We start from the raw sequence: 13,632 nt of genomic DNA, 5'->3' as shown, positions 1-13,632 counted from the left end.
CACAAATGTTTACGTAAAACTGTTCTGACGCGTTACAGACGGGTTAATCGCAATGTACTAACATACTAGTAACAGTTAATCTTTAAAGCCCACAAACTCTGAAGATAATGTAAGGCCGGCCTTACGGCGCCGCGGCTTGTACTCATTATCTTATGCAAACATGAATTTGTTGAGTTCGTGAATTAAAAGTTAATTAGTTCGTGTATTAAAAGTTGATCAGTTCGTGTAATAAATGGTGATAGAACATTGGTGTATTGATTAAAATTTGAATGGAAAAGGCTAAGAATATGAATAGCGTCTCAACTTTCTGTAATTATTTTGACTTATTTTGTAACTAATTTCTGTCCATAACTTGAACTATTATGGCAAGTAACCACTGAATTTGAAAGTAAGTATCCTTTTGCATTGAGCTCACTTTGAAATACTCATAATAATATGTAACCGGAATGTTCAGATTGTATGCAAATACTACTATCAGTCAAGCACTTGCGTGACTGATTATAATTCTAATCTTATCAGTTCTTATTTAGGTTAGTATTAGAGAAATTCGCTATCATAACTGGACACACATACAGACCTGTTATTTGACCGGAATATAAATAAAATACTACAACTACACATCTAAAACTTATACTTAAATTAGCGGACCCGACAGACGTTGTCCTGTCTACACGTTACTAATAAATTAAAAATTAATAATAAAAAACATTGTCCAGCGGACAAAATTGTGAATATAAACCATTTTCAGATCCCCTTGAACACACACAAAAATTTCATCAAAATCGGTCCAGTCGTTTAAGAGAAGTTCAGTGACATACACACTTACAGATAAATTATATATATAAAGATAACAACAGTTAGTCCTTTGAATCTTTTACAACTTGCACGCGCTGCCCAAAATCCCCTTTTTACTTCAAAACAATTCAATTAACAAAAACTCAAAGCAATTTCTCTTAATAACTCTTTCTATTTAGTTTCATCCAATCAAACCTGTATTTTATTACCCTTTTGAAGTGTAACACAGTTAGTTGAACTATTAATACCACTCACACAAAATGTTCTTGTGGCAGTGCTATAGTCTGACAGCTTCGCAGGGAGCTTTGGATGTAGAGTTCGTGACGTTCGTGTCGTGTCGGAGGTAAAAAAAAATTCAGAATTTAGAACATTAGTGATCCGCAGGCTTGTGCAGTTAAAAATAACTGGTTTGACACGACTATTTTATTCAGGAGATTCAAAATTATATAATAAGATTTATACAACTCTTCCGTTACTAACTGACAAACAGAAAGCCGAAATTTGGCATGTGCGTTCCTTGAAGAGAGTCCAGGATTTTTTGGGAATTCCATACCAAGTAGGTGAAAGGGGTGAGAAGCTTTTATATCAAAAATAATGAAATGTTGTGACATCAAAAAGTGAGCAATATCAAATGTTGTGTAAACGGTAAAATTAAAGCCACTGAAGGAAGTTGCGGGCAGCCGCTTGTTAATTATAACCTTTAAAATCGTGCATGTCAAGGATCCCTACGAAGTCGTCGCACTATATGCGCGTGCGGCTTAAGTCAATAAAACAATGGCCACGGAAACGCTTCCTTCCCAAAAACATTAACATAACAGCTGTAGACAGATTTTAGTATTGTCATAGACAATGCTTTCCCTTTTGTTCAAATAAAGTATTAATTATACGTATTGTTAGCTAGTTCTATAGAAAACGTCGTCGTTCGTGTATGTGCCTGGATTCAAACGAGATTGGTTTAAAAAAATGATAAAGACTTTTGCAATTAGAACCATATACATCACTTTGAAACCTAGGATAAGGTTAACTTAGAGCTTTCTAGAAGATTTAAGTTAAACAAGGTCTTTGATGAACCTAAGCAAGCATAAAGTTTGCTTAAAGAACTGTAGGTACCAACTGTCTCACAAAACCAACCAAGATTGTTATTTTTCAGATACAAAACAAAGCAGTTCAAAAGTTCTAATATTCAAAAGTATATATAATAAATAATATTTCAACAAGTTTAAAGATTACAATTAAAACATCAAATCCTCAATATCTTAGAGCCGTCTAAATTCTAATTGGAACAGGTAAATCAATGCAACTAAAGAGGTCCCCTCGGAGTAAGACTTAACTAATTTAATTAATGTTCTCTGAAAAGTGCAAGTTAATTAAAACTCAATTCGCGTAAAGTTTCTAATCTGCGACGGGGAACGATTTATTTATAGAGATAAATAGCTCGCTTGGATTTTTTAGTTAAACTTTTGGACTTTTGGAATAATCTGACCGGTAACTCATGAAGCTGAGAAAATAAACGTTTTTTTTAACCCGTTACTGTCCCACTACTGGGCAAGACTTTTGTTGCATGCCCTCAAGAAATGTGTTAAACAATTAGAACAAATGGAGTGATTGTAATTTGATGAATAACGTGAAAGTAATTTACCTACGTTTAAGTTATTTGTAAAGATTCTTGTGTACGTATTATTAAGTGTTTTGAAACTATGGCTGCATAGCTTTTACAATTAGGCTAATAGCCCAAGTTAAAATGTTTTGTTCTTTATATGAACAGTCATAAAGTCGCTTTACCAAAACCCGAGAAAGATCACCTTTACTACAACCGACATTCAACAACTGGCTGGCTATCGACTAATTATACAGAAATATGATCAGCGCCCCTAGGCGTGTGCCGTACAAACAATTTTTACTGTACAGAATGACAATTGAACTACTAATAAATTATCTAATTATCAATGAACAAGAAAAAAATCGCATGACTTTATAATTATAACAACAGTTTACAAGGCTCTTGTTGTTAATTTCAAGCGAGATATTATAGTAAAATTCATTACGCAGAAAGGCGGCGCTTTCACTTGATTGATATTTATGTGTTTCATTATACACCACGTAATGTCTTGTTTACTAGTAGTTATGAAACCACACATACAGTAACCCAATGTGTTATAGGTATTATAGTCTCGACGAGGTTTTTGTCTTTCTACTATTAATTATAATTAGTTTTAGTTGTGATGAAATAGAAACCATTTAAGTTGTTCTCAAGATCTTTATAGTGAACTTTAGCCGTGAAATGGTGGAATAAAAATAATATATGTATATGAAAACGTGATGTATTTTCTTGAAAACCTGTCATTTAAGTAATGTCAAAACACAAAACTTTTATAGTCAACTTAAAATTTCTCAATTTTAACTTTTAATCTAAAGTTAGAAATAACACAGAAACGACGTGACTTGAATATTATAGCTGTATTACCGACTAAAATATAAACTTTATTTAGCTAAGTGCATACGTGTAATACTCCCAGTTGTTCGAGAACGCCGTCTTATTAGGTGACGTAAATGTGAAGTGATATTTTATAACCGCACACATTTTGCGACATGTTCGTGTATTAAAGCTTCGCTTGTTTTGAATTTCTATGCGGGAGAATTTAATACTTGAACAACGGTATTCACATTTTAAAATTGAAAAGGTTTGGATTATGATATTAAACATTGGTATAATGTTATTTTGTAAACAAAATTCAAATTTTATAAGTAGCTATATTGTTTCATTCTGTAGCTTTTTCAAATGTCTCTATTTAAATAAGAACCTAATATTCGGTTGAAGACCCATGCCCAGCCGTGAGCCAGTAATGGGTTAAAAAATGTTTTAAGTAATGTAGACCGTATATTATAATTTTTTACCTCTCCTTACAAAAGTGTCAGTAATTAGATCGAATCACAAACGGAAAAAAAACTGACTTAACCATCTAAAAGTCATACCCAATAAGCCATAAAAGCACTTCCCAAATCATTTCTCAAACTTCTATAGCCAATAAAACCAAGTACCGCAAACATTGGCCAACATAATACATCCACATTAATTTCGAGTGTCACAACCGCGCCAACATTGGTCGTAAGTCGTAAACACAATTTTCATCCCTGGTCAAGTCCCAAATGTTTACAAGACTGGCTGGAAACGTTCCAAAGTTTCACTACCCCTCATTACTATAGTGGTGTTAACGTAGAATGCCCCTGAAATCTTTCAGTGGACACTTCAGTTGCCGTTTTAATTCTGTCTGTTCGTTGCTTCGTTAAGCTTGAGAGGTCATTTGGCTCATGTTTTGCGTGCTTCATTATTTGAATTTCGTTGTATGATTGTTATGACGTGGTTTTTTACAGACGTTTTTGTTTTGCCTCGTATGATTAATTTCGTTTCTACAACAGTTTTGCTATTTAAGTTTAAGATGTTTTTCCGATATAAATTTTAAGGATTTGTTATTTTTGCTTCAGCTTATTTCCCGATGATAAATAATTGATTTAAGAATTTTATGTATTCATAATAAAACCATAAATTTTTCAACAACATTCAATATAATTAAACAAAAGTGTGCCGAAACCATTACGTATTTGACACAATGCAATGTCCAAAAAAACATATCTCTAAAAACATGAAGGATTACAACTGTCATCGTAACTTTATTACCTTCACTAGCTCTATCAATGCACATACCACATTCTGGTCCGATAGACATCTATAAAGTAAAAACACAGCTGCTATCGACAAAGAACCTATTCCCATTGGTCACTTATTGTTCAACACCGATCACGGACAAAGGCGACATCACAGCTTACCCATCTCCCAACAACAATACTATATCGGTTTTGTCACGAATTTTAGGATCACAAATACTTTTTCCACAGAGTAAAATAGTTTTATAGAAACATTTGGTCGTACTGGTAATTTATATAAGCCATGTATACTGTTTTTCGATGTGTGATGTCCCCATGTTACGCGTAGGTCGATGTCGTTTTATTTTGACAAACGGACGTGAATTCCCTTTGTTGTCTTTAGTGCGATATATCAACGGCTGACACTTAATTCTGTATGAAAAAATGCGTGAATGGAAACCTTTTTCGAATGTGAATCGATAAAGTTAAAAATTGACGATTTTGAATGGGGCTTTATCAATTTTTATCGATATTATAAAAGTCTTCCTCCACTGCATTCATACTCGTAATTTTTAACGCCTCAAACGCTCTAACTTTTTACGACTTGTACCGTTGTTAAACACGTGTAGTTGTGAGAAATTATTTCGATTTACATAAAAATGTCACCTGTTGTTATCGAATAATTAAAGGAATGGTTTCTAATGATTTATCACCACACCAATAGAATTTCAATAGGCTCGACCACCCGGTGTACGCACTAACGATGTCGTTTCGGAGACAATACTAGTGGTACAATGCAAGAATAACGACCTTCCGAGCCACTCCACCATTGATACTGATGCTAGCTAAACAGCCAAAAACAAAAGACGAATATAAATCACTGGGTACACGCGTCCAAATGCAAATACAGTTGCGGACCATCCTTTCAATTATAAACCTTATTTTCTTTCTAATAGAGTCGTATTATCCTTGTGGCGTCGTAAAGATAAATTTTTGAATTGTGATGCTGAACACTAACCGCTTCTGTGTAAACAATGGTCGTTTACAATGTTAGTATTATTACGTTGGTAACATAATTATTGGTCTATTGTTGGGCATACGATTCTCAAAAATGCATCACGGGTGTTAAATGGTCTTACAATTGGGTGCGGGTGGACGACACTGGACAAAATATTTTTACCGCGATGCGTAACGAATTTATTGTGAGAAGATACAATTGTGTAGTTAGAAAGGCTTTAGAGGTCTCTAGGGTCTAAGTTTAGGATGTATTGACCGTGATTTATGCACATTAAACTAAATAAAGAAACAAAAGGTTGTAATATATAGGTTTAGACAATAGATAATAGACTGTGATGGATTTATTGTATACTATTATTAAGCGTTTTGTTCACGATGTTCTAAATTTATTCGTTTCTTAGAATAATTCTTTGAGGATGCTTAAAACCCCCGCAATTTTAAGCTATTCTTGGATTCATAATAGTCCGTGATTTACCACAGGTTTTATAAGGTACTGAGTAATAAAACGATTTGATATGGCAGGTGACAAAAAATATTGGTTCAAATTGTATCCACTGCTATTGATTTTATGACGATTAAGCTTTTAAAACCGTAAAAGAAAGCTTAATGACTTAACTTATATACGAGCTGCTATTTTTAGAAACATATAAATATTTAAAATGAAACTTTACATTAACAACAATACAATCTAACCTCTTAATCCAATGAAAAGCAATTAAGTATAATTTACGTAAATATTTTCACTGATAGAAGCGAGCAAAAGTAAACTCGTAAACCTGACCACAGCCCTAGCCTAATTACCCTGTTGCCATCTCTTTCAGTGTCTAGGGATCGGAGAGGGAGAGACAATTCGATAGACACCCCCTTGCCAACAAGCCGAGGAGCGTTGCTGTTAATCTAATTGGCGCTTTCACGTTTAGTTTCCTATTGCCTTGACCTTTTCGTAAATGCGTTTTGTATGTTTTATACCCTGACGTTTGACAATTAAACACTTTGATAGAGACAAAGTTTTAATGTATTTTGAGGTGGATTTGGCTATAAAGATAGTGGGAATGGCATCGTTAAAGACGTTGCTCACGATGTTTATTGTAAAGTTTAGTTTAGATTTGAAGTCATTATCTAATCGAAATCTCTTTAGGGGACATAAAAAACAAAAAGCAAACTCTATTCAAGTAGCCACTTGGCCAAACAAGGATGCAGGTCCTCTATTTCGTAATAAAACCCTTGAAAGTATGTAATTATAACTTTTGAACTTACAGACACTGGTCTTGGTAACGGTGACTTAGACTCAACCTGCGACCACGACCAAAGCGAAAGGAATGCGAGGATAAGATATGTGTTCGCGCTTCGTTCCGTATTCTATCATGTACCTCATAAATATCAGAATATCGATGTTCAACATATACTAACGAGGCGAATTTTATTTTCTACTTCCTTCAGTCAATCTAATCGCATGTAACCACCCCAATCACAAAACAAAATCGTTTCACGTCCGTAACATCCTTAACGTGTTAAAAAAATAACACGTCAATCAACTCCGAAGGAAAAACATACAAAGTGATTAGAAAAACGGTTTTTTTCTCGTCCACGCAAAACGGAATTGCGTGCGTACCTTTTGTAGGGTCCCCAATCCGAACATTGTTGTAACTCATCGCATGACAGGCTAAATTAACACATCGTGGTTCGTTGTTCCTAGACGTGAAGGGAGGTTTTGTTATGAATTGATGCTACTGAGTGACTAGCGTGTGTATGTAATGAGGTGTGTAGAGATAATTGTTTGTGCTTCGTGTGATTATAGTAATTAGTATACGGTATTTTCTATTATAGTAGTGAGTAAAGGTGACAAACAATAATTACTATTCTGGCTCTGTTCTTTTTACGCTTTTTTTCTTTATAATACCTTATAGTACTTCGTCGTAGAGCTTAAATTATAAATGGATTGCGAATCGAATTTTTGTATAATTTTAATTGTTCTTATAACTATTCCATTTACTTTATGTTTATTTCCGTACATTATAAAATCTGTAGTTTTATTGTATATTATCCTAAATAAACAAGGTTATGTTCTCAACATTCCATTTTTCACGTTAACCTTGAATCACCCGTGAATCCGGGCATAATTCAATATCCCTCATCATGATCCTGTGAGAAAACCTCCTACCAATCTGTTGGTATTAGAAAATTTTGTTATCGCGTGTTTCTAAGGTACAGAGGGAATACAACACGCGATCATTTGTATTGAAGAAAACTCTCTGAGTTATCGTCACGCTTTGTGTGCGAATGTTTAAGAAAGTTGCCGTTGCCAAGGTTAGTCATCTATTTCGAAAATTAATGTTGCTTTCTTTTGATTGTCTACTGTAATCGATTGTGTGGTTGCGTTTTTGGTTGGAAACTCGCCTTTGAATTTGAGTAGCTCAAGGATACGTATGAAAATATGAATAAAAGGGTCTGATGCAAATATAATGGATAAACCTGTAGATCTTTTAGTTAACTATCTATGGCTGTATTTATCTAGTAAGGTATCTAGCTACTTAACTGATAGCAATGAAATGAACTCTGCATAATTTAAACAACAACAATATTTTAGTTTATTTCTTTAAAAAAAACCTTTTTATAGTATATAGGTTCTACAGCACATCACTAATCCAAAGATTTATTAATAAAATTCTAACATGTTAGAGATCATTTATTGAGAAATCTCATTGATAAGACAAAATCTCAATAAAAATAAAAATGCGTGAGAACCAAACCCGCAACTGCATACCCATAGCACCCTTGGCCATTAAGCTATCGGCACTTCATCCCATAGACTAACAAAGCCTATGTTCTACCGATACGATTACAACCATACAACTTAATGTTTCGTATTGAAAGTAATCCGGGACTCGCACGTGGCTGACAATACGTTATTACTTCCCAGGGCTAGTGTTATGAGTGGTCCGAGTTATTGTAGTGAACGGAAATCTTGTCAATGAAGCTTATTACTGGTAGTAGATCAATTAATTGTAGAAACGCGGCTATTATACCTAGTAGTCCACTCAACAATTTCGGTGCAGTAACTTGTAATATATTTAGCTATTATAGTAAAATACTTTGACATCATAACCAATTTAAATGTTAGAATACATCATAGTATAGTTTGTTACCACTCTTATATGTCTAATATAAAGTCGGTGATTTGCTTAATTTCTCGCAATACAAGTTAGAATGTATACTTACAAAGTTTTAAAAAAGTAGCAAACCTATCTATGTTCATATTTTATTCTAAATAATTTGTTCTAAATGTATGTTTAAACCAGCTTCTTTTTATCATATAAATAACTTTTACGTATTCAGTTTAAATACATTTGGAGCGGCCACAAACGGAAGGTCGATGTAAAGCGAACCTATTCATAATACCACATAATACTTATATAACAGTACATACGTTAAAAGCACATTATTATTTAAGTAGAGGAAACTAGGGAAATGTGTAAAAGCCGTAACAATTCGGTCCTCTCGCCCTCCCGGAAAGAACTTTGCGAAACCTCAAAACAATTTATATTCAAAAGAGCCCAAGCAAATATACTACGGACTGTATTAATTTTGAATACTCTCACCTACTTGCAAAACTAAGATAAAACTACTGTTGAAATATGGGTGTGTTTATTTATTTGTAAATTGTAAAAATATGTATGTTAGTTATTAGTTATCTGGTTACCATAGTACAAGTTTTGCTTGGTTTGGAATCAGATGACCGTGTGTGAGTTGTCCAAAAATATTTATAATTTGTAATGTTTAAAAGTATGCATCAGAGTAAGATTTAAAGTGCTGTGACTATGGTTTTGGCCTAGACTGTTAATAAAAAGTGGTTTTCCATCAATCTCCAAACACTGTCAATGTGTCAATGTACTTTTTCCTATGCCTATCAAATGTTTTATTTCGTGTAACAATGTTTTTCAATTGGAACAGCGTCGTATTTTGACAATTCGCATCCAACTGTGAATTTTAAACAACAGCATTGATGTTGCAGTGTCTAAAATTCGAATAATCGCCGCGAGCGATGCTTGCATTTGTCCGAATTGAAGCGGTCAAACGCAGCATCAAGCTTTTGTGAGCTACCATAACCAACGATCTAGATACATTGTGTATTATAATAATGTAACAAATCACTGCTTACTTTAAAAATCGAAAGAAAGACGACTCTTTCAAAATTTACTACAAAAAAAACATATTTCAACCCTTAATCTGGCAAGAGAAAAATATATGATAGCATACTGATGCATTTTCGGCTTTATTAGGAATATGCGTGTGCTATACTGGACATTGCCAAGTTAGACATACAGTTGTCAATAATTTTGATGTCCAGTATACTGCACACCATCGAAGTTAAGATTAAGTATGTTAAAATCCATATGAAACCTAGAATTTGTACGATATATCTATACATCAGTGTAACACACTACTCAGATGAGATGGCGAGAAAAGATTTGTAACGTCGCCGTCGCTACCATACTACGTTACAAAATCTCTAGCTCTACTTTCCGCTTTAAATATCAGAAAGCATTTTAAAACGCAAGATTTACGTAATAGCTCCTCAAAGTGCTTCTAAGATCCTAAACATTCTATCTTCTCAAGTAAAAATAGTATAAGCATAACTTGTGCTAATTGCAAAGACTCATTATACTGTATTTAACATGCTATGAATACGTTTTAGTAGTCGACAAATTTTGCACTGCTGATTAGTACTAAGAACTGGTGGTACTTTGCCTAATTGTTGTGTAAATAGTTAAATGTGCAATTTAAGTGTATTCAAACGGGAATAATGGCAGTTTATGTAAATATTTTTCAATTGATTGTGACTTTCTTGCTGGTGGTCTTAGTGTGAACATCGATTAGGTTAGGCTAAGGTTTATCCCGCTGTGTAGGAAAATTAGATGTCTAGATACTATATCTCATAACTTTTATTGATTTTGACTCCCAAAAAATGCCAACATTTGCGTAATACCCAAAAAAATGTTTCGATATTTTACTATAATTCTTAAATACTCAGTCCAGAACATGTTTGCAAAGTCATCTAAAGTACAAAACTCATCCTAAGTTCAAAGAGAATCTAAAAAAAATACAGTTTCGTAAGTATATAAATTCAGAACGTCTTATTTCAGGCTTTCCGCACACTTTCAAGTATCCTCTTACAATCTCAACGACGGCGGCGGCGTCTGATAAAAATACGCTATCTCAATTCTTCCCAAACAACAAGTGAGACTCGTTCTCTAATATTCAACCTTCACTCAATTTATTAAAGAGACCCGCTTTCATCATAGTATCCGTAGCATTATGTTTTCTTATTACTTCCATAATATTTATTTTACACGGTCCAAATACGTTTCACCAAAAATAAACTCTGTTTTTAATACAATAAAGTCCTTTTTTCGAGAGATTTCTAAGTGCGTACAGGACACTTTCGAATAAAGCGAGTCCATTTCTTCCACCGCCCATAATAATGTTTGGCGATTTATCAAATCGCAATTTCAGTAATAGATACCCGCTTGATGTGATAGATGATAAAAATTATATATTGTCCCTTCATTTAGGCCAAATTGAAACGGCCATTCGCTCAAATAAGTACATAATAGTCCTGTTGGGAATTAAGTAATTTATTGACAATATATTTCAAGCGGTAATGGTATAATAATTATTTTGTTTTAATTAATAACCGTTAAAATATGCTCTCGTAACTATTTTGAATATAAAATATATTTGTATATTACAATATGCAAATATATTTTAGCTAGTAACTTCGTTAAATAAGTAGGTATGTACATTATTTCAATACCATTTCCAATTTTAAATGACATTGGTAATACACCACAAGACGTGTGAATACGTCTTCTAAACGGTCCAAAATAAACTCATAATTTCATCACAAAAATTGTGCTCTAAAATAATCATAATTTGCAAAATTTTGATCATAGATACACAATAATTTTACCTTTCATTTAATTTTCTAGCATGTCAAAAATAACTTTATACACAATAATATCATATTATTACACTTATGTCCTGCCAATAAAACAATATATTACAAATGTTGATATAAACAAAGTTTGTTTGCAGGAGCATATATTCTCTGTAACAACCGAAAGTTTACCTCAACAATATTAGTGTGGATATCAAATCAATCAATAAAAAGTAATAAAGACGTTATGAATATAACTCCGAGGCATAACAATAGTTGTATAAAGAATTAACTTGTCCAATATCGTATATAATATACACAGTATATAAAAAAGCGTAGGCCGTATTTATACGCAATGATATCTTTTGTACAGCCTTTGTATTCCGCTATCTGTTTTATCGCTACCTTTAAAACATACGATTTTTTCACAAACTATACTTAAGTAGTTACATATAAGGTTGAATTTCTAAAATCAAGAGTTATGCTATTGTTTCTTTAGTGATACGAAAAGATGACAATAGATTTAAATGACTTTATTCCTGATGGCTCGTGTCCGGTATTGTCGTGTTTAAAAGTGTTCTTCTTTTTTAATTCGTGTTTGTGGTGTTGGTACAAGGAGAGATACGGCCTAAGAATAATATTTGAATAATCGTGAGGTGGATCTCGGAAAGGATTTTTGTTTGACGATGACCTTTGCTTTTGTATTCACGGCTTCACGGAAAAAATGAATTGAAGTTCGAATATGAAAAAGGATTTTTGTTTCTTTTTTTTGTTTTTGTTTTATGGTTATCATTGACTTTGATTTTTTATGACTTGGTCTATTTTTTAGTCATTCTTTAGTAAAAATTAAACACTGATCGAAACACAAAACTTTTCAAATCAGAAAATGTAATTAATTTTTCCAACCAATAAAAAAATGCAACCTTTTCCGGTCAATTTTCCCAACGCTAATCTTAGTATCTACATATTATTATTATTATTTTACGTATTGTAAAATTGCGTAACCGTAGTATTCGCACAAATACACATGTTCAACTAATTAAAATTGCAACAAAACCGTTATGAACCGTAAACAAAATAAATAACAATAACTAACTCCATTAACAAATAATATCACGCCATGGCTGCGCTTTTATTGGTCGTTACCATGCACCACTTTACAATTGCTTGTTATTTCTTACTATTTGATGGCTGGTTGTAAATTAGAAATAATTATTTTGAATATTTATAATAAATCAATCCACGTTAAGAAAACCTCGCAGATGTAGAAAGAAATTACAAGATGAAAGGAAATGCATCCTGAATTCAGTAAATTGAAAGTGTTGAAAGAAAATTGTGCATCAATGATTAACTTTCCATAAAATTTGATATTGAGTTTATGTCATAAAAATCCTAATTAGAACCGTTTTATGTTTATAACCTAATTGCAAATTCAAATATCTCACTAATAACCGAAAAAAAATCTTACTTAACTGCTAGAACTTATTTCACAAAATTCTTATTCTTAACCAAATTAATAATCCTCAAAAATTCCAATTAGTAAAAAGCCACTTACTCCATAAATCCATCAAATAAAGTCCAATCACAAAGTCACAACACTGCACTACCGGTGTTACGATATCGTTGGCGGTATCGCCGCCCAAACGCGTGCACCCTCTCTGCCAGCCGAAACGATACTGAGGGGAGGGTTTCAGTGTACCGAAGGCTAGACGCGCGCATACCTTAAGCTCTGTATCAAAGGTTCAAGCCTTCATATGTTAGAAGGTACTAGGACTCGAAAATAGCACAGCTGTTTCTTCAGTTTATGAGAGCTTAGTGCAGTAGAGGGCGGATAAGGGCTGGTTAAGCGTCTCGTTTGTGAATTGGAAAACTTAGTGGAAATTCTGACAAGAGTTTTGTTAGTTACGTAAGTGTATTGGAAAATTGTTTTGTGATTGTAACAGTGTAACCAATATGTTAAGGAAATAAAGAAGAAGAAAAATATTTATACATAAATACATTAAATAAATAAATAGCTTCGCGAGAAAAAAATATCAACTGATGACGGTGACTACGCACATAGCACTTATACTTTACGAAAATGTTCTTGCTGTTAAAGAATGCTGTCGCTTATTTTTTATTTATACCTACTCAAAATGCTGTAACATGGTAACAATTACACTAACTATGCCTAAATAAGACATACTTTACATTCAAATGTACTTAAACTCGCAAACACAATGTAAATACGAGTACAAAGC

At 33.1% G+C, this 13,632-nt stretch overlaps 1 protein-coding gene across 2 annotated transcripts in view; it reads right to left on the bottom strand.

The window, feature by feature from the left end:
• The window catches only part of LOC142974347 (roundabout homolog 1-like), a 63,360-nt gene extending 50,309 nt beyond the window's left edge, over positions 1-13,051 (bottom strand). For both annotated transcript variants that reach the window (XM_076116616.1, XM_076116617.1), the window contains exon 1: positions 12,948-13,051. The gene's annotated coding sequence lies outside the window, so the exon portion shown is untranslated. The remainder of the gene's footprint in view (positions 1-12,947) is intronic.
• Between the last annotated feature and the right edge of the window lie 581 nt (positions 13,052-13,632).

This window comes from Anticarsia gemmatalis, chromosome 7, assembly GCF_050436995.1.
Source record: "Anticarsia gemmatalis isolate Benzon Research Colony breed Stoneville strain chromosome 7, ilAntGemm2 primary, whole genome shotgun sequence".
Lineage (NCBI taxonomy): Eukaryota > Metazoa > Arthropoda > Insecta > Lepidoptera > Erebidae > Anticarsia > Anticarsia gemmatalis.
This window is presented reverse-complemented; position numbering and strand designations above follow the sequence as displayed.